Source organism: Varanus komodoensis, unplaced genomic scaffold, assembly GCF_004798865.1.
Source record: "Varanus komodoensis strain SLA01 unplaced genomic scaffold, ASM479886v1 scaffold9, whole genome shotgun sequence".
NCBI lineage: Eukaryota > Metazoa > Chordata > Lepidosauria > Squamata > Varanidae > Varanus > Varanus komodoensis.
The window spans coordinates 1,734,183-1,761,908 of record NW_025336598.1 but is presented as its reverse complement, the minus strand read 5'-3'; the positions used below and the strand labels follow the sequence as shown (position 1 = coordinate 1,761,908).

At 43.6% G+C, this 27,726-nt stretch overlaps 1 protein-coding gene across 1 annotated transcript in view; it reads right to left on the bottom strand.

Annotated features, from left to right (window-relative positions):
- LOC123017177 (potassium voltage-gated channel subfamily KQT member 1-like) overlaps positions 1-27,726 on the bottom strand; it is a 485,580-nt gene that overhangs the window by 339,864 nt on the left and 117,990 nt on the right. The gene's annotated exons all lie outside the window — the stretch shown is intronic.

Here is a 27,726-nt window from a genome sequence, read left to right as displayed (position 1 = left end):
TTGCTATGCCCCAAGTGGAAGACCTTGCACTGATCCACATTGAATGCCATCCTATTGTCTCCTGCCCACTTCCATTGTCTGTCCAGATCCTTTTGGATCTGGACTACCTGCTCCTCAGTTGTGGCCACTGCCCCAGTTTTAGTGTCATCTGCGAATTTGATCAGCAGACTGTTCACCCTTCTTCCATGTCGTTAATGAAAAGATTAAACAGGATCGGCCCCAGGACAGAGCCCTGGGGGACCCCGCTTGTCACTGGCTGCCATCCTGATGATTCCCAACTAATGGTTACATTCTGCTTTCGGTCAGTCAACCATGCCCTAATCCACCAGACAGTGCTTTGGTGTATCCCAAAACTCCTCAGTTTCTCAACCAGGATATCAAGGGGCACTTTGTCAAAGGCCTTGCTGGAATCCAAGTAAACCACATCCACTGCAACCCCTCCATCTAGCCACCTTGAAACTTTGTTGTAGAAGTCCACAAGGTTTGTCTGGCAGGAACTGTTTTTGCGGAAGCCTTGTTGTGTGGCTGCCAGCCTCCCTTCCCTATCTAGCATTACTACATCTCTCGCTATTATGAGCCTTTCCATTGTTTTTCCTACAATGGATGTAAGGCTCACTGGTCTGTAATTCCCCATGTCCCTTCTACTACCCTTTTTGAAAATTGGAACCACTGACGCCACCCTCCAGTCCTCTGGAACTTCACTCATTCTCCACAAGGTCTCAAAAATGGAGAACCCTGAGAGAACCCCTGCTAACTCTCAAAGTTCTCTCGGGTGTAACCAGTCAGGGCCTGGTGCCTTTGTAATGTTCAGTACCCTGAGGAGCCCCTCGACTTCTGGGGGTGTGTGACTCTAATCTGTGCCCCTAAGTCCCCAGCCTCATCTAATCTCCTATGCAGATATCCCCCGTCCTGCTTTGGGGAGAACACAGAGGCAAAATAGTCATTTAGCATCTGTGTCTGTTCTTTTGCATCAGTCACTGGATCTCCTTCCTCCTTATTTAGTGGTCCCACCACTTGTCTCCCCTTCCTCTTGCTATTTACATGCTGATGGAAGCCCTTTTTTTTGCTCTTGATATTCTTTGCAATTCTCAGCTTTTAATCAGCCTTAGCCTTGCGAAGAATCCTTCTGCAACGGGTCTTCTCCTCCCAGTATACCATTTTGTCTATTTGCCCCAGTACCCATTTCCTATAGAGGTTTCTCTTGCATCTACTTTATAAAACATTGCCTGCAGTGAGCCACCATTTTTGGTGGCCATGGGTATATCAGTGTGTCAAAACGTATGTGCATTCCTGTGCCACCTGTCAGTGTTCAAAGCAACTGCCTAGAAGGCCTGCAGGGCTTCTTTAGCCCCTCCTGTTTCCCCCAGGACCATGGAAAAATCTGTCTTTTAAGGTTAACAGAGATGATGCAGGCAGCTGACATGTTTAATTCTGAGTGCCCTCTCTGTAGTTCAGCTCTTACTGTGGTATACCTTGGAAAGAATACCCTGAAAGCAATGAAACAACAGAGGAGATGATTTGAATATACATGTACACTGGTAATCTGGTATACCCAGGGGCAGTAAGGGTGGAAAAGAAACTAGCTGAACCTGATCGTTTTATTCACTGTAGTACAGGTGTGGCGAAACCAAGACTGGTGAGCTGCATGTTGCTCTTTGAGTTTATTTTGCAGATTGCAGAGTGCTGGAAAAAGCTTGACATACCTTCTAATCTGAGCAGCTGAGCCAGCATGAACAAAAGCAGTGAAACAGCTGTGAGTCTCCTGCTGTGATAACCAATTGTGGTTCTTCAATCATGTGGCTTCAACTCTGAGCCTCAACCAATCAAGGCTCAACCAGCAGCTTTGCCGGAGAGTACAAAACGCCTCCGGGGAAGCCAAGCAAATCTGCTGTGACAAGCCATCACAGCAGTGCTTCAGTCGCCTCACTTCTCTGGGCCTCAAGCAGCAGCCAAGTCAGTATGTGCAAGAGCCCTGCAAAGAATGAGTTGCAACAACTCAGAGTCTAGACGGAGACTCACAAGACCTCTATTAGCAGTAACTAGCCTGATAATTGTAGCAATGTTTGGTCATAATAAACAAACAAATATTTGTTTATGTCTTGCAGCTCTCAAACATCTGACATTTAATGTATTTATTTATTTTTCCATTTATATCCTGCCTTTTTCCTACAAAGGGCTCAAGGCAGCTTGCATCTCCTCCTCCATCTTATCCCCACAACAACCCTGTGAGGTAGGTTGGGCTGAGAGTCTGTGACTGGCCCAAAGTCACACAGTTGGCTCCATGGCTGAGTGGGGACTCGAACCCAGATCATATGAGTCCCAGTCCCATGCTCTTAAGCACCACACCACACTGGCTCTCAGTTTTGTCAGATGTATGGGGCTCTTTTGTTGAACAAATCTGACATAGAAAGAATTTGCATCAACAGACTACTAAAGCTTCTTTTGATAATTATGTAGTTTGTCAATTCAAGAAGTATTGTTCTCGTTTTCCCATGGTGACATCAAGAGGCAGCCGTATCTGATTGGCCATGTAGCATCCTAAGGTTAGCATGTAGCTGAGTAATGTGGTAAGCCTGAATGCCTGCGGACACAAAGTAGGAGGCTGAAGGCATGTGTGCTGGCACCCTCCCCCCTATAATTCAGGGTCCCCAGTCACAGGGAGACTGCTAAGCACTAAATGCACTTAGCATCTCCCTTCAGTTGTTTGTGCAGAAAGAAGAAAAGTTGGGAGTTAAAGGAGTGGGGTGGTGCAATAAGGTGATAGTGAGAGCAGCACTGGCACACTTTGTAATTCCATTTGTTCAAGCTGAAAAGCCCTGAATAGGGTTTTCTCATTGCTGATTCATGCTGAGTAATTCAGGAAGGGGACAGGATCCCTAACGAAGGAAACAAAATTATGCTGATGCAGCAGCAGTGAATGAAAACATCTTAGAGCTCCCTTACATGTACCTTACTAGCAGAGCACCACACTGTTCTGCTGTTCCCATGTAAGTCCAGGTATTAATAAAAATTCCCACTATCACAATATATCTCAGTTTTGTGCTCACATAATACATACACAAGTAATCAATCTCCTGAGGCAACAAGCTTTGCTTGTAGAATATACAAACATGGCATGCAGTCTAAAACATATTGCTGGCAGCCTTTAGATATACCTGGATAATCATGGGATAAATCACATCAGTATGGGATAAACTGAGGAGGAAGCAGCAGCACCCAGGCTGGTTAAAGTAAATGTCAGAGGAAAAGAAAAACCTTGCAGATGAAGAAACCAGTGCTAGGATTAGTATTCTTAAACAGAGAGCTTACAGCCCACTTGGAATATTAAAAAGGAATCATACCAACTTGTTAATATTAAGTAGGAGTCTGAAAGAAAAATGAAAAGCACTGTAAACAGAAGCATGGGGGTATTGTAAGTAAAAGTTCAAATCTGGATGAGTTCCAGAATCTGTTTCATTCTGTTTTGACTAGATACATAATGCCATCATTGTGCAATTCCCTGAGCCAATCATTGAGCATGCCACTATGAGTCAAAATGATCTCAAGATTTGGAGCTGCAAAAGGTGTGGAGTTAAGCTTACATCCCATGTTGCTTGGTCTCTATCTCCAGGCTGCAAACCAAGATATTATTGTTTTACTATACAAACTCTGATCATACTTGTCTTTTTAGTTCTGCCTTTTCCTAGAGATAAACAAAATATATTCCTTTGTGCTTGAAATACTTTGCTTTTGCAGACATGTTGGAATAGCATGTGCTGGAACCATCAAAACAAACTTGAATTTTCACAATGTAGATCCAAATTATTGACTCTTAATGGAACTTGGAATGGAAATGCTTGACTCTGATGTGAGGTGACTGCAAAAATGGGAAACACTATTTTGGGCTGCATAAATAGAAGAAGCCCTTCCAAATAGTGTGAAGTACTGGTCTCCCTCCACTCAGCCTTGGTCAGGCCTCAAAAAGAACAACTGGTCCCAAATATGGCTACAACATTGCTAAATGCAGCTGAGTGGTTTGACCATAGTGTGCTCACTTCCAGTATTTTCCCAGTTCAAATTTAAGTGCTCTTGCTAAAGCACCCTGGAGCCAGATTACCCAAAAGATGTCCTTCCTCTATAACAGAGGGCCTTTTCAGTGGTGGCACCCTAGTATTGGGACAGCCTTTCTTGAGCAGTCCACCTGTAAGGCCATCCTGTGGTCCTTTTTGCACCTTTTTGTTAACCCAAGCCTTTAAAATAATTCATGCTGTTAGAACCTCTCAGATTTAAAATCAGTGTTTTTAATTTTGGAGTGTAATTATTAATTTAATAATTTATACATAATTTCACTTCCTCAGAGCAACTTGCCAGACACCACTGGAAACAGAACACTGGACTAGATACTGGTCTAATGCAGCAAGGCTTTATGGTGTGGCAGAGGGGAACTGAGGACAATAGTAATAGTATGTCATTGCACACAAGTTAGCCATATGCACATTTTGACAGGGCATGCATTTTCATCCTGTGTGTGCTAATTAATACACTTTCTTCCTTGGTCTTAATGTTCTAAGAAGGGAATCCAATGTATTATGAATGAAAGTGTCAATAGCGGCACACAATTAAAAAGTACAATGAAACTGTACCACAGAATAGATTAAGAACTAATGCAAAATTGAGAGCAATTGCCTGGATGTAGTATGAAAAATGGCAAAAACTGTCTATAGGCTTTTGCTCTTTGTACAAAGGGCACATTCTACTGCCTTTGCTCTTAACTGAGGGCATTAAAACACATTTTTAATTAATGGTAAACAACCTGCATTATGCTCCCCCATGGACATGAAGTCCATGGATTTCAAGGGGCAGTCTTTTACAACCTCAGTTTCCTTGTATGGATGGTGTAATGGTATCTTGTAGATAAAGAGATAATTACAATATACTGCAAATTAAACATAGAGAGCAGACAGGCTCCTGAAGAGACAGTGGAAAGTGTTTAATTGAAACATTATGCATTGCCCCTCATTACAGTAAGGATATAGCCAGGTTAGAGTCAGTGCAGCGTATGGTCACAAGGTTGGTGGCCGGTTTGCAAGGGATGCCGTATGAGGCGAGACTGAGGGAACTGGGTCTCTTCAGCCTGGAGAACAGGAGACTCAGAGGGGATATGTTGGCGACATACAGGTATGTGAGGGGATGTCACATGGAGATGGGTAGAGGCCTGTTCTCCCATGCAGAGGAAGGCAGAACACGCTCCAATGGAGCAAAGCTCAGGGAGCCAAGGTTCCATTTGGATGCCAGGAAGCACTTCCTGACAGTCACGACCCTGAGGGTGTGGAATGGGCTTCCACGAGAGGTCGTTGAGGCCCCATTGGTGCAGGTGTTCAAGGATAGGCTGGATGTCTACATGGTGGGCATGTTGTGAGCGGAGCCGGCTGGTGCCTGAGGTCAGACAAGATGGCCCGGGAGGCCCCTTCTGACTCGCTCTGTTTCTATGTTTCTATGTAATGTTCCCAATGCCATTCATGACAGCAAATTTCCCTGTCCATTTAATTCTAACTTGCAATATGGAGCAGGTAGGCAGAAGTAAAATATTTTGCTAGTATCTTTGAGCTGGGATCTGAAGGATATGTGAGATGCAGTCCTACACGTAGAGCAAGGGAGAATGGGTTGAGTCATTTCAGGAGACTTCAGGAACATTCAGGGTGGTACTGTTAGGAGAACTGTGGTAATGGGCTGGAGAATGTGGAACTGTGCTGAATGCAAAAGGGAGTAGGAAGCCAATGAAGAGATTGAGAACAGCCATCACATGGCAGAGTAATAAAAAAGGCCCCATCGGTGAGGGTGTTCAAAGATAGGCTGGACATGCGCATGGTGGGCATGTTGTGAGCGGAGCCAGCTGGAGCCGGGGTCAGACTAGATGGCCTGGGAGGCCCCTTCTGACTCCCTCTGTTTCTATGTTTCTTGCCAGCCAGGTGCAAAAATTCAGATTGCCATGTCCTCCATTTCCAACTGCAGACTGTTTCTCTCCACTTGGGCAGATGGGATGCATCTAGTAGCTAATACCACAAGTTATCAGTGATCATTTAAGAAATTATCTCTAACCATCGGTGTCAATTAAAGAAATATTTTTAAAGAACTAGAGAAAGAGTTATCTACTCACCATTACACACAGCAAAACTGTTGTCCTTTTTAAAAATTTTCACTGGATCAGCAAGTCAAACTACATTACTATGTAATGTTGAAAGACTACACTAAATAGCATCTCGATAATCTACTTCAGAAGTTCATACTGCATAATAGGCAGTGATGTACACTGTATTTCAACAGTGTGGGGAAATTAGCTCTCTGATATAGACTGAGTATAAAAATATAGAAAAGTCATATTACCATAAGTTATTACAGAAACAAGAAGGATTGATTAATATCTTTTAGCACTATCTTGAAGACTATTTCTAATGACAGAGGTAAAGAAAGAAAGGATGGACATGGGAAATTACGGTTTGCCAAATGAGGAACAAAGAAGTCTTTAGAGAAATGGCAAGCGGGGCTTAAGTGCCTTAACATGCTAGTCGGAAAGTTTGACTTTCAGGGGCAAAGGCCCACACATGGAGCAGAATGGATAGATGTAGAGAAATATAGCCCAAATAGATATAATTTACCTTGCTTCAAAGTAGTGGGGTCCCTACAAATTTCAGTTCCTAATTGTTCACATTGTGGAAACTTACAATGATACAGTTACCATGGTTTTTACTGGCTTATGGTCATGAATTCAAAGTAAAGGAATCACTTTGGCTGCCTAGACCTCTTGGTGTACCAGTTTACTGAGAAATATCCAGAAGGCTTATATATCCTGCAATGTTGGAGTGTTGAGATAAAAGGAATGATGGGATGATCAAACAGCTGGTGAGTCTTATTAGGAAGTCTGAATCCAAATACAATTTGGTTGCAAACAGAGAATTTAAAATGGAGAGGACTGTCCTTTGACCTTGATTAATCTGGGGAAAATGGCAAACAGGGAGACAGGCAAGGGAGAGCGCTACCTAAGGGTATGGGTGGTTGTCTGTGGCTCAAGACCCTGAGAGACCTCAACCCTTGGCTGCTGAGCTTAACCCAATGAGTGTAAGCCCCAACTGCCCAATTAGCCCAATGAAAAATGAAGCTGCCAGATAGGATGGACCACCCATAGCTACAGTCCTCCCAGTGTAGCTACACAAAGCAAACGGAGGTCCCTGGCATGCCCTTGGCAATAAGCAGCAAGGCTCCTAGTGCCTTTAAGGCTCCTAGTTCTGAGGGATGACCATGTTGAAAGTACCGTGGAGAAAATGCAGCAATGGGCATTTTGAATTCTGTGCCGGCATATAACACAGTAGGGTAATACAAGGGAAGAGTATCTGGAACCAAGGATTAGGCATCAAAATAGGCAAGGGAGAATCCTAGCAAGGATCACGAGGACTGGCTGAGAGCCAAGTAGGCCCCTGGCTGATCTTGGAGTTGTGTAACAGGGGAAGGTGAGGTCAGCTGGACCAGAGTGGAACAACAATTTTGAGAAGAGCCAGGATGGGTTAAAACAAGGGTATAAATAGCTTGACTCTGAGGGATAAAGGGGAACTTGAAGAGGTTTGGGGCTACTTGACTTAAGCTAACAATGTCATTAGCTTACCCAACTAAAGAATTTTCTCAGCAACATTTCAGGCACTGTTTACACTTAAAAGGAATGTTAAACACAGGTAATAAAGAGCAAAATGCTAGAGAGTAACTGAGAATTCAACAATGTGCTTTCAATTCTGACAGCTCATCTTCTACTCAGCTGAACTATTGCATTGCCTCTACAATTAGGTTATAAAAATTCAATGGCAATATTATTTTATGCACTGTTCTTCTTATGATGATACAAAATGACTTGAAAGCAATTCAGTGTCTCTTATTAATCTAAGGTAATGACATCAACACCCATGAGCTAACAGCATCTTCATTTCAAAGCAAGCAGAGGAGAAGGTACTTCTTCTGCTCCTTTTGAAGGCAGGCCTGATGAAACAACTTCATTCATTTTCACATATTTTCAGCCTGCCCTACTTCTTGGCTTTATGTAAGTGCATCTTAAGTAAGCAAGATTCTTACACTGGAGAAAGCAGAGCAGGTTTTAAAGATACTCCATTTTAGATACAGGATATCAGAACTATGCTTACAGAAACAGGGTTCTATAGGGATGCTACAGATAGGTATGGCTTCTGTTTTGGTTGAGTGCTAAAGAATTGTAAAATTGGTTGTGGCTTAATTACTCAATTTATGTATTTGATTTATAGTCTGCCTTTATACTAAAAATACCACACAAGGTGGTACCCAGATACAACAAAGATGATTTCTTAGCAGGAACCCAAAAATGTTGACAAGTTTGAGCAAACCCCCCCCCCCCCCCACAACCCCCAGCAAAGTGATTTCCAGGGAACCTCCTTTCCCCCTGTTCTCTGCCACCCCTGTGTTTTTCTTCTTAACTTCATGATGATGTCAGCAACACCCTCTTCCCTACATGTGAAAGTGCAGTATTGCTAATTACTTGATGCTGTGGACCTGGACCATCTTAAATTTAGATATTGTCCGAAGTTCAAATATCAAGAAGCTAAATGAATCAAACACTGCCTTGTGGTGGAAAGGAGTCAATCTGGGCAGTGGAGCAGTGCCCTCATTGACTGTACTGTTAGCAACCACATGTTTGGTTCATCTTGCTGCCACAAGGGCCATCTCGAGATAGGTGGGCATCCTAGTCAAGGTTCAACTTTGACTCCACACACATACGTAAATCTGCTTGAACATCTACATACAGAAAGACACATACTAAAATGTGTGATAAATAATGGTTCCTATAATAATGTATTTAAACATATTATTACACATTCCCATATATTTGAATGCAACACTGGCCTAATTCTTTAGATTATACATAATTGAATCTCTTTAGAAAATGAGGCAATAAGGGGAGACACAATGTTTCTAAAATCATGCATGGTTGCAGTGGAAGAGCATTAACTTCAGTAATATAGACCATGAACCTTTTCAGCATGATGAGAAAATCTCTCTACAACAGTATTCTACAGAAGTGCAGTATAATCTTGTACACATTTACCTAGAACTAAGCTTGAGTGGTTACTTGAAATTACTTCTGAGTAGACATGTATAAAATTGTGCTGTTACAGACTTAGTTCTTTTCTTGATTTTTGCTATACTTTAAAATAAATGCATACGTGAAAAAACCAGATTCTACATATCGATGCTGAACCAATGATGCAAAGGAAAAGGGCTTCTGCATCTTTCTTCCTGCAGATACGCACAAAGGGGGCTGCAGTGCTCACCCCTTAACTGGGGCCAAGGGCAACGTCCTCCCTCACCAGACCTAGCAGTGGCCCCAGACCTGGGAAAACACTTTATTTAAACTGGGATATGTCTATACCCTTGACTGGCCAGCTGCCAACACAGAACTTCCCTTGACAAGGTTTTCTCCACTGGCCTACTGCCAATGCTTTCTTGGGTGGGGTTCATTTGGGTTCCAATAGATTGGCAGGACCTGGAGCTTTGCCCCAACCTCTTCCTCAGAAAAGGCTTTTGTAGGGCTTGGGCTGAATAAGATTCTGACACAATTATTTGAAAGACCCAAAACCAAAGGTTTTGCAGCAGCACAGTGAAAATTCAAAGACGGAAGCAATAACTGCGGCAAAACTTCCCATGCTCAGGGACATGTTGAAGTGCAAACCAGAAAAACAGAAAGGTTCACAGGGAAAAGCATGTCAATACAGTAGCACCTTGGCTCATGAACTTAATCCATTCCAGGATTCTGGTCGTGACCCAAATTGGTCGAGAGCCAAGTTAAATTTCCCGATAAGGTTCAATGTAAATAAGGTTAATCCATTCTGTAACTATTTTTTTAATCAGAAAAATGTGAAGCAAAGTGATAAAGATCGCGGCCATCTCCCTGCCCCGCCCCACATGACCTGCCCCCGTCATCCCTGTATGCGCCCATCATCCCAGCGTGCTGTGGGGGGAGATTGGCACGAACGTGCATGTGCTGGGGGGCGGGGAAGACAAGTGCAATCATGCTGGGGGGGAGATGGCTGAGATCACAGATATGCTTTTGTAGGAAAGACAGGCGCAATCACAGGTGCGCTCGTGTAGGAAAGATGGGTGCTCTCTCAGCAATCTCCCCCCCCCCCAGGTCCCAGCAGAATTGCGGCCATCTCCCCACTCGGGGGGGTGGGGAGATGACCGTGATTGTGGTTGCCACCCAGTGCGGAGTTCACAACCTGAGTTAAAATTTTTATGAATTTTTTTTCACGACCCGATTTGGTCATGAACTGATTCGTTTGTGAGCCAAGGTACCACTGTATATATCAGCAAACTGCTATGGTTGGTTGTTGAGGGGATACTGTTATCAAACTTAATCACTACTGACACTGGATTTAGTTAAGTCTGAGTGAAGTTTGGATTTTCTGATAGATGTTCTGCTCCTGCTGGAGAAAGACACTAACGTTCTGGCCTAGTCTGCTTTCCTATGACCTTTCCAGGAAGTTGTGCTGAAGTAGCTTGAGGGCCTTTTCATATTTCAGCATGGAAGCAGAGACAATATTCAGCCATGGTATATAACTCTACTGTCTTTAGTACAGACAATCCCAAAGCTTCACCCCATGGCCTAAAATGCCATTCTGGAAATGACTACCTTCAAGAATCATTAAATATTCTCAAAGCAACCAACTGTCTTGCTGCAAGGCTCTGCCACATGGAGCACAACTCAAATAAAGGTTCAAGATCACAAATAACCCCCTTTGTCTAAAATACAGGCCTAGATCCTGAAATTAGATGACATGCCCCAAGAGCTATATTCAAAGACCTTAAGCCATATAAAAACCACTGCAGCACTTCCCATTTTATTTCTCTGTTCTGAACACCAACTTCAATACATTGTTTACACACACACAATCTCATATTAGGTGTATGTAATGAGAATTTGTGATGACATTCTTCAAACTGAAAACTCTGGAGGCTTTTATTATTCATTTCCTCTGCAAGGAATTCCCATTATTATACTTCAGCTGTATCTTTAGTCTCCCTGAAACATTCTGCATCTGTTAGTTCTGTATTTTATCATTCTTTACACACTAGTGAAATCTTGTCTGACACAGCTGATTTCATTTATCTTTTACTCAGAAGAAAACAGCTAAAAATAACCCATTCAAAACATCTGCATTTGCACGAAAGAAGTCCCAAGGCATTCAAATTCCACATCTCTGTGTTAATATTTTCAATTCAACACTGAGAAGATTTTGGATTTAACCAGTACCATAATAGCAAAAAGACAAAGCACAAAGATCAGCAGAACATTTTGTATGCAGGTCATCAAGGTAAGGGAAGACCAGTACATCCTACATCTGTTTTGCTCAAATGAGCTCACTGTTCGATCCAGTTGGACGAGCTGATAGCGCGAACTTTTTAAGGTATAAAACGCCTGGACTTTCCAGCTCCCATGTGTGCCAGGACAGTGCTGCAACTGGTCACCCACAGCCCTTGCCACTGCTTGATCACCACTGGAGAAGGGTCCATTGGTCATCTGTGAGCACTGGATGAATGCAAGTGGGAATGAGGCCTCTCTTGATATTGTTGCTAATGATTATTAAATGTGTATTCTTATACTTTTGTATTCTTTATATCATAAAGTTACATGCATAGTATTTAAAACAAGATCTGGCATTCAGTCTCTCTTTGATAAGGGTGTTCCTGGGAAACCTAATAGTCTCCTCTTTACTGGATCAAGGACCGTTTTATTTCAGTCACATATCCATCACTACACTGATTGAGAACTCACCAATCCCTGCAGCTGGCTTCATATTTTTCCTCCAAGCCACATTCCCAGGCCCTAGAAAGCAAAGGAGGGGCCTGAGCAAATCAAAAATAGCAGGAAAGATGTTGGGGGCAGCCCTCACCCTTTAACTCTACTATCACCCAATGATCTTTAACTGATATCCTGTTTCTGACTGGATGCTTTGCTGTCCTTAGTGTTATGTTTCTCACATAGCACTGAATAGGGGTTGAAAAACAACCTTGCCTCCAAATGGCTTGAAGGAGTTAGCAACCCAGAGCCAACAAAGATCCTTGGGGAAATAGGAGCCAAAAATGACAAGCAGGAGGGGAGGGGAGGGGCCAAACACCCAAGAGAAAAGACACCACACACATTTATGCAAACACACACACTCACACACTTACAAGCACAGAGAAACAGGTGCTCCCAACATTTTTGTGATTACCTTCCCAACTCTGTCAAAGCAGCTAACTTGTGATGGTTCCCAGGGCACTTTTTCAACATAGTAAATGCGCCCATGTGACCCAACAGTTCTGGATCTCCCGTCCAATGTCCAAGGAACTCAGAATAATACACTTCATATCATGCTATTGCCGAACTTTACAACTGCAGCAGAACAGCAACTGGCCCAAGCTCATCCAGCAAGCTTTATGGCTGAGCAGATGTTTTCAACTTAGATCCCCCATGTGAAAGCCACTCTAACAAAGTTCTAGTACTGAAGATTTTAGCTACAATGAATGGTTAATGGAAAAACTTACAAGTCAGAATGAGTCATATGTCTTTTCCATTAAGTACTACAGCTGACAAACTGCTTATTTTTGAAGTAGTTGCTTATTGAAATTCTTCTGACATCCCACAACATTTCTCAGACATTTGGCCTAAGGAAGAACCCTGAATCCATGTTTTCTTTCTGATTTAAGTAACATTTATTTGTTTATATGTTCAACAGATTACATTATGTATTTGATGTAATTACTTGCTTTTAATGGACACGAGAATGCTAAAGCAACTAAGTTTGCACCTCCAAAGTGCTTGCTGTTTCAGTATAGCAAGCACCAAGTAATAGGTTTTTTTAAAACAACAATACTAAAATACAAACAAAAATCATTTCAGCACAAGGAAGAAAAATTTGTGTGTCACTTGGCATAATCATTCATGATATCACCACATTCCTTGCCTCTTACACAATGCAAAAACAATTGGAAGTGTTTCAGTTTGTGACCTCAGTGACTCTAATTAGATGTTCTTCATACAGTTATTTTAACCAGGGCCACAATGTACTTTTAAGAAATGTTCTAACCTTAGAGATAAAAGTTGTAGCATTCTCGGAAGCTCAACGTAGAATAGTACAGTTGAAAGGGCCCAGAAGGTCTTTGGGTCCAACCTTCTGCAATTGCAGGACACTAAGTTACACCATCCCATTCAGATGACTGTCCAGTTTTGTTTTTGTTTTTTTAATGTCTCCAGCAAGGGATTGCTCACAGATTCCCCAGGTAATACATTCCACTGCCATACTGCTGTGACAGTGAGAAAAGTCTTCCTGGTGTCTAGTCTAAATCTGGTTTCTTTTACCTCAAGTCCATTATTCCGTGTCCTGCACTCTGGGATGATTGAGAAATGATCCTGGCCTTCCTCTTTGTGACAGCCTTTCAGGTACTTGTATAGTGCTATCATATCTCCTCTCAGTTTTCTCTTCTTGAGGCAGAACATGCCCGGTTCTCTCAGTCCTTCTTCCTTTGTCTTGTTGGGAAAATTTGGATAAATCCTGTCTGAAAAGCATTACTCCTGTGTGCCTTTGCATTGTGGGATCAAATCCTGTCTTCCTTCTCAAAACCAAGCTGTCACTGTTTAAAATGGCATTCCCTCGCTCCTTTCTCTCACCTTTACCTGTAAGCTACAGTAGACAGGCCATTTTAGCCCAAATATACATTGTAAATAGTAATTGTTGGAATTCAGTTTACAATAATCTTTTGATAGCCCAGAGGGCTTCATGTGCCCTGATCATGCAGAATGTTTAGAGTCGAGATAAGGGTCTGAGCTTTTCATGAATAGTTTCTAGTAACCTGAATCGGTATGTCTGAGCAGACCTGGAGATGGGTTCAAGTTACTCAACTAAAGTGTCAATACAGGCAATTAGAAACATTTTAATCTCATTGTTACACTGTGATTGACTGACATTTCTTTATCTGTTCTGTATGTGATGACCTCAGAATCTTATTGTTATCTCTGCATTCTGTCATCAATTGCCCTGTGTACCTATAAATGCCCTGTAATGGTATTGAAGCTTTGCAGCGAGTTTATCTCTGCTAGCCCGGTAATGCATTATCATGAGTCAACCGCACGAACCTGGGATAGACAATAAAGAAGCAGAGGTTCATAATGATTGATCTTTCCTACAACCCTGAGTTTTATTTCCTCATCTCAAATTGAGATTCCGGGATTCTGACAGTCTCCAGTCCCTGAGTCATCCTTGTTGCCCTCCTCTGGACCCTTTCTAGCTTTTCTGCATCTTTTTAAAACTTAGATGCCTAGAACTGGACACAGCACTCCAGGTGAGGGCTGACTAGTGCTGAGTATAGGGGAACTAGTACTTCACATGTTCTGGAAGAGATGCTTCTGTCAATGCAGTCCAAAATAACATATGCCCTCATGCATTCGCTTCTCATGCACAGGTGCATGAAACCTCCACCACTGCTGCCTATGCAGGTGCATGGACGGGTGTGTATGTGTTCAAATTCACTACTGGCAATAGCAATGGACCTTCCTGAACCTGTCCATGAAACCCTACATAGGAAATTATTACTGGGGTCCTGGCTGTCTGTTCTTTAGTCAGTACATTTCTGCTTAATAGCTGAGGTTGGCGATTTGATATTTCTTTAGCTGGGACTAATGGTTTATTGGAAATCTCTCTGCAGGAAAGCAATACTTCTTCAGATGGGGCACAGGTCAGTTTTTCACTATGTGTATGTATGTAAAGAGTTGTTCTGCAGTTCATAGCACCAAGGAACATAAGAACACAGCATAAAAATATAAAGAGGGCTGTGCCAGATCAGATCAAGGGCCCATCTAGTCCAGCATTCTATTCACACAGTGGCTAACCATCTACGTAGGGGAATCCACAAGCAGGACAAGCATGCACACCCATGTTCTCCAGCAATGTCAGAGTACAGGATGTAGGCAGTGGAACAACAGACATGGGCACCAGTACCCAGGCAACCAAACCAATGTCCAAACATTAAGCCTAGTCTAGTTCAACAACCCAAAGTCACCGCCTGGAAGAGTAGAGACACAAGGCAAGCTTCTACAGGAGGTGGTTGAAGCCTCATCAGTGAGGCCAGGCATGCACGTGGTAAGCATGTCATGAGCAGAGCTGGCTGGAGCCAGGGGTCAGACTAGATGGCCTGAGAGACTCTTTCTGACTTGCTATGTTTCTATGTTTCTAAATCATAGAGTAGAAGAGTTGGAAGGGGCCATGAAGTCCATCAGGTCCAACCCCCTGCTGTTGCAAGACACCATGTTACACCATCCTACTCAGATGACTGTCCAATTTCACCTTGAATGTTTCTAGTGTGGGAGAGCCCACCACCATTCTAGGCGGCTGGTTCCACTGATGTATTGCTCTGACAGTGAGGAAGCTTTTCCTGATATCTACCCTGAATCTGTGTTGTTACAGCTTGAACTGATTATTCTGTGTCCTACACTCTGGTATCAGAAAGAAGAGATCTTGACCTTCCTCTTTGTGACAGACTTTGAGGTACTTATAGAGTGATACCATGTCCCCCCACCCCCAGTTTTCTCTTCTCAAGGCTGAACATGCACAGTTCCCTCAGTCTGTCCTCATAGGGCAGTGTTTCCAAATCTTGGATCATTTTTGTTGCCCTCATTTGGACCCTTTCTAATTTTTCTGCACCTTCCTTAAATCTTGGTGTCCAGAACTGGACACAGCATTCCAGAGAAGGTTTAACTAGTGAGCATATAGAGGAACTACCACGTCTTATGATTTGGAAGTAATACTTCTATTAATGCATCCCAAAATAGCATTTGCCGTTTTTGCAGCTGCATCACATTGTTGGCTCATATTTAGCCTGTTGTCCATTACTCCAAGGTCTTTTTCTCTTTCAGTTCTGTTGAGTCACATATTCTACTTCTTTTATGGATGCATTTGGTTTCTTTTTCCTAGGTGGAGGACTTGGTTTTTGTCCCTACTTATTCCCATTCTGTTGCTTTCAGCCCAGCACTGAAATAAAAACATAGTCAGGGCAGGCCAGACATCAGAAACCAGTGAATCAAGACAACAGGAGGACATACCTGGAGACCAAAGCAGGAGCCAGAACAGAAGCAAGATCTGGAGACAGGCATGGGAGCTAAGTCCAGAGCAAGAACTCAGGTGACTCCAACCAGGAACCATCAAGTCAGAAGACCTTGGTAACTGAGGGTGCTTTTGGAGGGAAGAGCCAGTTCCTGTATAGCTCTTCCACCAGGGCTCCCAGCTGTGCTCATGAGGGGCCTGGCAGCTGCAGTAGACTGAAGAAGTAATCCTACAGCTACCAATGCTGCTATCTGCTCTGTCAGCAGATGGAGCCATGAAGCTGCCTCAGATCCTGACAAGCAGTGACTGTGAGGGCCATTAGGCTGAGAGCCTGCAACTAGCCCAAAGACACTCAGCAAGCTTCATGGCCAAGTAGGGACCAGAGTCCCAGTTCAAACTGGATAGAATAGCTAGTACCCTAAAAGACAAAAAGATGAACTGGAGGACCTAGATAAGCTTGAATGCTGGGCAGAAAACAACAGAATGACATTCAACATGGACAAATGTCAAGTTCTCCACCTAGGCAAACACACATACACACACCTGCATTGATACAAGATGGGGAATACTTGGCTTGACAGTACTGAGAGTAAAAGGTACTTTGGAGTTGTAGACAACAAGCTAAATATGAGTCAGCTGTGTGATGCAGCTGCAAAAAAGCACACACTATTTTGGGATGCATAAAGAGAGGTATCACTTACAGAAAAAGAGGAGTACTCACTCCCCAATACTCTTCACTAGTCAGACCTCACCCAAAATACAGTGTTCAGTTTTGGGCACCCAGGTTTGAAAAGGATGTTGACAAACTGGAGAGGGTTCAGAGGAGGGCAACAAAGATGACACTGTGCCTGGAAAATAAATCTTATGATGAGGGGCTGAAAGAACTGGGTCTGTTCAGCCTTGAGGAAAGAAGACCATGAGGTGACCTGATAGCACTCTACAACCTGCTTGTTGTATTTGTTGTGTTTATTTATTGTTATGTTTAATTATGTTGTAAGCTGTCCTGAGACATTTGTTAAGGATTGGGTAAAAATATTGTAAGTAAATAAATAAATATAATACCTTGAAGGTTGTCACAAAGAAAAAGGAAGAGACCTCTTCTCACTCATCCCAGATTGTAGGACATGGAACAACCACAGTACTCCTGGTGCAGGCTAGACACAAGGAAGAATTTCCTGAATGTGAGCAATATGACAGAGGAATTAGCTGTCAAGAGAGGTTGTATGCACATCCATACTGGAGGCATTCAAGAAGAAAAGAGACAGTTATCTGAGTGGGATGGGGTAAGTGGCTTCCTGCACTAGCAGGGGGTTGGATTCAATGCCCTTCTTGACTCCTTCTGACCGTATATTTCTATAATTCTATGATCTGTTGCAGGCTGCTGAGGAGATCTCCAAGGACTGTGGATGGGGCTCATGAACAGCAGGATGCTCCTGCTGTGCTCTTCCTGTGTCAGTGTGCCCCATTCATTCTTTTGACATGAGAAGGAGCACTACAGTACATGCTTTGAATGCAGAAGATCCAAGGGTCAATCCCTGACATCTCCGGGAAGTACTAGAAGAATCCTGCTTGGGGAGCCTCTACCATCATCAGTGTGAACAGCACCAGGTTACATGAATCAGTACTATGGATAAGGTAACTTCCTTTCACAGGTGACCCAGGTATTCTTGCAGTATAGCCTGAAGTGCCTCATCCTGCCTAATCTTGGAAGCTAAGCAGGGTCAGGCCTAGTTAGATTCTGGATGGGGGACTTGAGTGTATCATTCTATGATTATTGCTGTAAACTGCCCAGAGAGCTTTTGCTATGGGCAGTATAGAAATGTTAATAATAACCCAAGCAACACAGCAAGTGTAATATAAGAAATTTCTTGACCGAATTCTTTTAACATTACCAGCTTGGGCTCTTGCCAGTGGGAGAATGCCTTCATTCTGACATCTCAGTCCCATAGAACCTATTATATGCATGCATGTCTCAAGTACACTGTCATCCATGCTTTTTGAAACTATCATTGTCTCAAGCATTTTAAACGAACAGAAATTAGTTTAAAATCAGGGAAGGGATAGGATGCAGTGAGATAGAATGCAGCACAGATGGGGATTCAGTAGAGGCAGTCTGGGTGAAACTTAGGGGTTTTGACAGGGAAAGAGACCTGACAGTGGGGGTATGTTATCGCCCCCAAGGTCAACTTGAGACCCTGGATGATGTCCTTATAGATCAGATTCTAAGGATATCTCAGGGAAGGGGCACAGTAATTATGGGAGATTTCAATCTCCCGGATAGTAGTTGGAGGACTCACTCAGCAGTGACAGCCAGGTCACATCACTTCTTAGAAGCTATAGAGGGAGCGTTTTTCACACAGAGGGTCCGAGAGGTGACAAGGGGGCGGGGACATCCTTGACTTGATCTTGGCCAACAAGGAGGAGCTGTTAGATGAGGTACAGATCAGGGGAGCTCTGGATACGAGTGATCACTCCATCCTTTGCTTTGAGATCAGGGGAATGGGGACATGCAGCAGGTCGAGCACTAGAAGCTGGGACTTCAAGAGGGCCAACTTTGGCCAACTGAAGGCCAGACTGGGGAAAGTCTCCTGGGATAGGTTACTGGAAGGCAAGCGAGTTGAGGAGGAGTGGATGGCACTCAAAAGGGAGGTTTTGGAGGCGCAAGCTTTGACGATACCTCTACTCAGTAAGGTGGGGAGGTGGAGGAGAGTGCCGCCATGGATGCAAAAGGAGGTGGTTAGAGCGATTAGACGAAAGAGGAACCTCCATAGGAAATGGGTACTGGGGGAAATAGACAAAAGGGTATACCGGGAGGAGGAGGCCTGTTGAAGAAGGATTCTTCGCAAGGCTAAGGCTGATTACGAGCTGAGACTTGCCAAGAATATCAAGAGCAACAAAAAGGGCTTCTTTCAGCATGTAAATAGGAAGAGGAAGGGGAGACAAGTGGTGGGACCACTAAATAAGGAGGAAGGAGATCCAGTGACTGATATGAGGGAACAGGCACAGATGCTAAATGACTATTTTGCCTCTATTTTGACTATTTTGTCCTGCTTTGTTCTCCCCAAAGCAGGACGGGGGATATCTGCATAGGAAATTAGATGAGGCTGGGGACTTAGGGGCACAGATTAGAGTCACACACCCCCAGAAGTCGAGGGGCTCCTCAGGGCATTGGACATTACAAAGGCGCCAGGCCCTGAAGGGTTACACCCGAGAGTACGTAGAGAGTTGGCAGGGGTTCTCTCATGCCCGCTGGCCTCCATTTTTGAGACCTCGTGGAGAACGGGTGAAGTTCCAGAGGACTGGAGGGTGGCATCAGTGGTCCCAATTTTCAAGGGTAGTAGGAAGGACATGGGGAATTATAGACCGGTTAGCCTTACGTCCACTGAAGGAAAAACAATGGAAAAGCTCATAACAGAGAGAGATCTACTGATGCTAGATAGGGAAGGGAGGCTGACAGCCACACAACACGGCTTCTGCAAAAACAGGTCCTGCCAGACAAACCTTGTGGAATTCTATGACAAGGTTTTGAGATGGCTAGATGGAGGGGATGTAGTGGATGTGGTATACCTGAATTTCAGCAAGGACTTTGACAAAGTGCCCCATAATATCCTGGTGGAGAAACTGAGTTTTGGGATACAGCAAAGCACTGTCCGGTGGATTAGAGCATGGTTGACTGACTGAAAGCAGAAGGCAACCATTAATGGGGAATCATCGGGATGGCGGCCAGTGACAAGCGGGGTCCCCCAGGGCTCTGTCCTGGGGCCGATCCTGTTTAATCTTTTCATTAACGACATGGAAGAAGGGGTGAACAGTCTGCTGATCAAATTCGCAGACGACACTAAAACTGGGGCAGTGGCCACAACTGAGGAGCAGGTACTCCAGATCCAAAAGGATTAGGACAAACTATGGAAGTGGGCAGGAGACAACAGGATGGCGTTCAATGTGGACAAGAGCAAGGTCTTGCACCTGGGGCATAGGAATAGTTGTCATAAGTACAGGTTTGGTGATAAGTGGCTGGAGAGCAGCACTTGTGAAAGGGACCTTGGGGTACTGGTTGACTGCAGACTAAACATGAGCCAGCAGTGTGATGTGGTGGTCAAGAGGGCAAACGCCACCCTTGGTTGCATAGCCAGAAGTTTGGCTTCTAGATTAAGAGAGGTATTACTACCACTCTACACGACTCTGGTGTGCCCGCAACTGGAGTATTGTGTTCAGTTTTGGGCCCCTCATTACAGAAAGGATATAGCCAGGTTGGAGTCAGTGCAGTGTAGGGCCACAAGGTTGGTGGCCGGTTTGCAGGGGATGCCATATGAGGCGAGACTGAGGGAACTGGGTCTTCAGCCTGGAGAAGAGGAGACTCAGAGGGGATATGTTGGCGACATACAGGTATGTGAGGGGATGTCACATGGAGATGGGTAGAGGCCTGTTCTCCCATGCAGAGGAAGGCAGAACACGCTCCAACGGAGCAAAGCTCAGGGAGCCAAGGTTTCGTTTGGATGCCAGGAAGCACTTCCTGACAGTCAGGACCCCGAGGGTGTGGAATGGGCTTCCACGAGAGGTTGTTGAGGCCCCATCGGTGCGGGTGTTCAAGGATAGGCTGGACATCCACATGGTGGGCATGTCGTGAGCGCAGCCGGCTGGTGCCGGAGGTCAGACTAGATGGCCTGGGAGACCCCTTCTGACTCGCTCTGTTTTCTATGTTTTCTATGTTTCTAAATTATGGCATAGCAGGAAGTTCATTTTAACAAACCCTACCAACTGAGGCCAGATGTAAACAAAACATTCCTTGAGAGAAAAACACATTCATTGCATTCATCATAAAATATTTCTGGCATACAGGTGTATAAGATAAACTCACACAGTCTTCACAGGCTTACAACCTTAACCCTTTAAGAACTTAAGAAAAGAGATCTTACTAAGCGTTTGAAGAAAGGTTGCATATATTAACAGATAATACGAGTGTTTTAACTTGTCAAAAGATTACACATTTATATCTGGCAATGGGTGAATTCAAGAAATGGTAGCTTATTATTGTCATATTATGTGCAAGCACCCCACCAGCTGACAGATGGCCTGCAAGTGGAGAAAGGATGTCTATAGCACTTGAGGAGGGGAATCTATCAGACAGACTTATGGCCTCTGGACCACTGTTCTCAGCAAACAGTGTGTCTGTGACTCCTTCTAGCTCCTTGCTAGAGAAGATGTAAAGATTGCCAGAGTACAGATTACTCTGCAGGTTATCCCTGTCCAGGTATGGGCACAGATGGGCCACCAGCCGAATCTGGTAGAAGGCGCTCTGAACCAGGGAGACAACCTGAGCCTCAAGTGGCAAAGATGGATCAAGGAGCACCACCAAGCTAAGAGCCTGCTCCTTCAGGGGGAATGCAACCCCATCTAGAACAGATTGAACAACCCCATCTGGTCAGAGGAACCACCCACCAGCAGCATCTCAGTCTTATCTGAATTAAGTTTCAGTTTGTTGGCCCTCATCCAGTCCATGGTCACAGCCAGACACATTCACAGCCTGACCTGCTAATGATGAAAAGCAGAAATAGAGCTGTGTGTCATCAGTATACTGATGCACTCCAAAACTCCAAACTGTGGTTTTTTTTAAAAAAAAATAACAGTCCTGTCAACTCCTCTGGTAGCAGAGAATTCACAGACATCCTCTGATTCTGAAGTGCTGCCTAGTGGACCTGGCATGCTGCAGTATCAGGGTAGAAATTAGGCTCTTATTTGTTGCACCTGAATGACTAACCAAAGATGCATGCAGTATTAAGCAGATTTTTAGGTTTATATATAGTACGCATGCGGGGTGGTACTGTAAACAATGGGGTCAGAAGGAAACTAAATGCTGAAAGTATTTAGTGAAGAAAATGATGAAAAGTGTTAAAATTAAATATTTTAATTGAATATTTCTCTCTCTCTCACACACACACCCGGCCCCAATAACCATATCACTTCCCACCCAAAAAATCTATACAAGATAAACAACTCTTAAATACAATGCAATGAGTCATACACTAGTCCTTCTTTCATGATAATGGATATTAACAACCATGGATTACTTTGCAGTGCTGACATAAGCCACCGTCTGACACACCAGCAAGTTCTCAGAAGATACAAAATCCATCCTATTGCATGTTATAACAACATCTGTAGCAATAATAATCCACATAAAAGCAATGTTTGCTTTGAAGCCAGATTGTTTTGTTCCAGCAAAAACCCACAATGAACAGGGAAGGAAACTGAATTATGTGATTTTATGAGCATGAATGGGAGAGGACAACCTACATGTATTCATAATAAATATATCACCAGCACCACCACAATAACCTAAGAATCATATGGAAAAGTGACCCTTGAAACAGTGCAGCAATTCTCAAAGTATCCAAAAATCCACCACCACAACAACCTTCTTCCAAATATGAAATAACAGTGGTAAGAAGCAACGGAATAGTGTACAAAAATCTGGCTTGCATATATCCTGTTGGTGGTCAGGAGAAAAAAAAAAACTTTATTTATTTATTTATTTATTAAAACATTTCTATGCCGCCCCTTGCCAAGGCCTCGGGGCGGCTTACAACATCAAATAAAATACAAAATACATTAAAGAATATGCTGCAAAAACAATGAAGAAAGAAACAAGGCCTCTCTCATATTCTCTCTCACCCTCTCTCTCTCTCTTATGCACGCACACACACACTCTTCCTTAGTCTGTCTCCTTCTTTTGGAAATCATATATATAAAAGAACTTAGTTTCATGGTGCCCCAGTCCATGTGTCTGCCTCTATCAGCCAATATTCTGTTGCTGCAGCTCAGAGCTACAAGTAGTATGCCAGATAAACTCCCACTGCTGTACAGCCATCAGATTCCCTTGTTCTGTGTTTTATTTTGTTTTTTAGATGGTCACATTGTCAACAATTCTAGCAATTAGAAACATTGAAACAACTCAGCAGGGGTCTCCTGGGCCATCTAGTCTGAGCTCCACCTGGCTCTGCTCATGACATGCCCACCATGTGTATATCCAGCCTGTAATTGAACACCCTCACCCATGGGGCTTCAACCACCTCCCATGGAAGCCCATTCCATACCCTAGGGGCCCTAACTGTCAGGAAGTACTTCCTGGCATCCAAATGGAACCTTGGTTTCCTTAGCTTTGCTTCATTGGAACATGTCCTGCCCTCCTCTGCAGGGGAGAACAGGTATCTACCCACCTCCATGTGACACCCCCTCATGTACCTATATGTTGCCAACAAATCCCCCTTGGATTTCAGCCTCTTCTCCAGGCTGAAAAGGCCCAGTTCCCTCAGTCTCATCTCAAACAGCTTTCCCTGCAATCTGGCCACCACTGGATGGTGATCCTATGCTGCACCAATTCCCGCCTGGCTATATCCTTCCTGTAATGTGGAGCCCAGCACTGAACACAATACTCCAGTTGCAGGCGCATCAGAGTCACATAGATTGGCAGTAATACCTCTCTCGATCTAGAAGCCACACTTTTGGCTATGCAACCAAGGGTGGCGTTCGCCCTCTTAACCATCGCATCACACTGCTTACTCATGTTTAGCCTGCAGTTGGCCAGCACCTCAAGATCCCTTTCACAAGTGCTGTTCTCCAGCCACTTGTCCCCTAACCTGTACTTATGACACCCATTCCTAAGCCCCAAGAGCAAGATCTTGTTGACACCATCCTATTAATTGACACCAATTAACCTGTTGTCCAACCAACCATCCTGTTGTCAGTTAGTGACCAGCTCTTAAGACCACCCCAGAACAGTGTCCTATAGCCTGGCTCTGGGACCCCTTCTCCTTCCCTGCAGACACAGAGAAACTCTTATTATTTTTTAAATTGTAGGGGATCGTTACATAGGTGGCCTGCACAGATATTCACCCATTGTCAGCTAGCAATCTGCTCATGTACAATTGGCATGCATGCGCTGTCTGCAAGCTGAAGCCACTACCATGAGACAGACTGACAGCACAAGGAAAGATTACAGTTTGCAAGTGATAACCACGTATTAAATTTTGTCTAGGTTTTTTTTGGGGGGGAGGGATTTTCTCCTCCCCCAGTGGATGCCTCCCACTGTCCTTCAGTTGCCAACAACACTGAGGCTACTGCTCTAAACAGCAACCATGTGCACTCAACTTGTTGTTTATCATAGGACTGCACCAGCATAACAGGCTGAGGCTCAAACTCTCCATCCAAGCATCTAATCACTGGACAGACAGCCAGGTTGGGTCTTCAGACTAGCTGAAATGCTATCTTCAATGTCCTTACCAGCTCCTTTTCTCTAAAAAAGGTATACCCCCAAAAACTGCTATTTACCTTTTTCTTTATACTTACAAAGCCAATTCCAAGCATTCCATCATACTAGTAGGCCCCAACCATTTTGGCTTGATAGACATGTTTGAAAGGTTGGGAGAACAGTTTCACAAAATAGCTGCCACAGAGAGTTAGCCTTTCTTAAAACAACTTTCACAGTGGGTAAGGCACGTCACAAAACACTCATTTCAACAGGCAAACTGTTCCACAGTTGAAATTTTCTGTTCATTTCAGGGCCTGCCTCAATATGTGTGGCATCTCTGTTCTTCAAGTGAAGCACCCCATTTGCAGTAGGGAACTGGTGGGAGCGGCTAGTCATAGAATGAAGGCAGCAGTGGGCCTGCTTGTGCAAAGAGAGCAAAGGATGCAGCCCATTGTCTCATGCAGAGTTTTAGTTTTATGTTTGGCTTTTAGCTTTCACTGTGTTTTATGGTGAAGACTCTTCCATAGTCCTCACTTTGAAGCTTTATATTTTGCATACTTATTGTTCAATTGAAATGAGTAAGCTTCCCAATATGCAATTTATAAAAAGGCAAACTATACATGTTTAAATTCTGTTGGTGGTCTTTACTGCTTGTGACACCTCCCATCAGGCAGTACATGCTTCCCAAAATGTCAGGCAGGACACAGTCCTGTTCTAAAAATGAAGGGGCACTGCCATTTGAAGGGGCATGTGGACTACTTGCCCTATTGATGCTCAGGTGAACAAGAACTTACACACTCCAGTGGAGCTGTGATGCATGAGGAGCAACAGCATTAACTATGAGAGCAGCACTTTGTGATCAATAAGCTATATAACACAACACTTTTCCCTTTAACACAAGCTTGAGTTATAGGTGTACAAATTAATCTAAAGTAGGTAGGGAAAGCAACTCAAAAGCAGGAATAATTGCTATTATGATAATAATGCAACCCTAATATGTCTACTCAGAAATACATTCCCCTATACTCCTCACTGGTCAGATCTCATCTGGAATTCTATGTCCAGTTCTGGGCACCACGATTTAAGAAAGATGCAGGAAAATTAGAAAGCGTCCAGAGGAGGGCAACAAAATGATCCAGGGTTTGGAAACACTGCCCTATGAGGACAGACTGAGGGAACTGGGCATGTTTAGCCTTGAGAAGATGCGGAGGGCAGGGGTGTCATGGTATCTCTCTATAAGTACCTCAAAGGCTGTCACAAAGAGGAAGGTCAAGATCTCTTCTTTCTGATACCAGAGTGCAGGACATGGAATAATCAGTACAAGCTGTGACAACCCAGATTCAGGGTAGATATCAGGAAAAGCTTCCTCACTGTCAGAGCAATATGACTGTGGAACCAGCTACCTAGAGAAGTGGTGGGCTCTCCCACACTAGAGACATTCAAAAAGAAACTGGGAAATCATCTGAATGGGATTGTGTAACTTGGTGTCCTGTAACAGCAGGGTGTTGGACCTGATGGCCTTCATGGCCCCTTCCAACTCTACAATATTATGATTCTATGATAAGTCTGACTGAGTCAATGAGACTTACTCATAGGTAAGTAGGAGTTGCATTGCAACCAAAATAAATAAAGAATAAGTCTAGTTTTTATTTCTACAGGATATTAAATTTTAACAAACTCTAATATACCAGCCAATACTGACTCATAATTCTAGCTTGTCTCATTAGATATCCTATATCTCACCTTGTTAATATGCACAATCTTCAATGCACCTCAAAGTGTACGTATATGTAAACTGTAGATGAACACCAGTTTATGTTGCAATCATATACACACTTACCCAGGACAAAGTCCTATTAAAATCCTATAAAGAATTTGAGATTCCTAGCTACACTGGTATAAATGCTTTTAAAATTTTTTTGCCTGCATTATGCTACTTAAAATGTTAATAGAAAAATATGAATAAAATTCATAACTACATAAAACAATAGCAATTATCAGATTAAAAATGCACAGTCTACAGAGCAGTGTACAATTGGCCAATTGACCTGCATACATCTATTTATTTTGGAAGCATCTATGCCGCCCCATTCGCTGAAGCCTCGGGATGGCTCACAACAATCTAAACACCAATTTAAAAGGCTAAGTCACTCCTAGACCTGCTGGACCTTAGTAAACGTAATGTGCCACCATATTTTGGCCTAGCTCAGCTCACCAGCCTCACCTCACTCACCAGCCTCACCTATGTAAGAACAGGACACAGAAGGCTGCCTCACCCATGGATCTGACAACTTCAGTTTCCATGGTGACCAGTGAGATGGAACTGACCCCTAGGTTACTTTATGTCTGCCATCTAGGTATGCCCTAAATTCATAAAGGTCTGCCTGTGGAACTGTAAGGTGAGAAATCTGTTCTGCTTTGAAGATAAATTCAGTTCTAGTAACACATTGGATATTCAAATCTGCTTCAGGGAAGTTTCAGTCCCTTTTAAATCTGTATGGTTCAGAAGCTGTACTTTAGAAACCTATGCCTGATTGCTTTCAAATTCTGACAGATATGCACTCTGCAGACATTCATATAGAAAAAAATAAGTTCCTAAATTAGCATTACAATAGACCTTTAACTTTTGCTGAGGAGCTGTTTTGCTTTAAGCAAGTATTCCAGAAAGAAAGCCACTATATTGCTTGATTGGTTTCTTTAATGGACTTTATTGTCTCGATTAATGCATGAAAGATTTCAAAATTTGTAATCTGATATTACTCTACTGTACACAAGAAAAATCAAAGCTTCTAAAGTTGGAGCTTTCTTCCTGCTTTCATTGCAACAAGCCCATGAGGGATGAGTAAACATGCTGTGGGTGGTCTAGCACTGAACTGAGAATGTAAGTTCTTGCTTAGATGCACAGCTTGCTAAACTCCAACGTGAATACTTATTTATGACAGCATCAATTTATTGATCGCTAATAAATACACATACATATAGGGCAATATCCAAGGCAATATGAATGCTCTTTTGAGCTAATACAAGGAAGCTCTAGTGCAGGGGTCCTCAAACTTTTTCAACAGGGGGCCAGTTGAAAGGTGCCGGCGGGAGGGGCACGGACTGGCAAGGCGGTGCCGGTGGGGGGGGGGGGGGCGCAGGCTGATGAGGGTGTGTGAGGGCACGTGAACAGGGTGCACGCGCAGCAAGGCAAGGCAGCGGTGGGCATGTGTGCCAAGGCAGCGGCTTGCTCGCACGGAGATCATTTTCTCCAAGTGAGTCCAAAACAATCTCCATGTGAGCAAGCTGCTTGCTGCGCCCACGTGTGGATGCAGCAAGTCCAAAACCTCTGAGGCAGGCCAGATCTGGCCC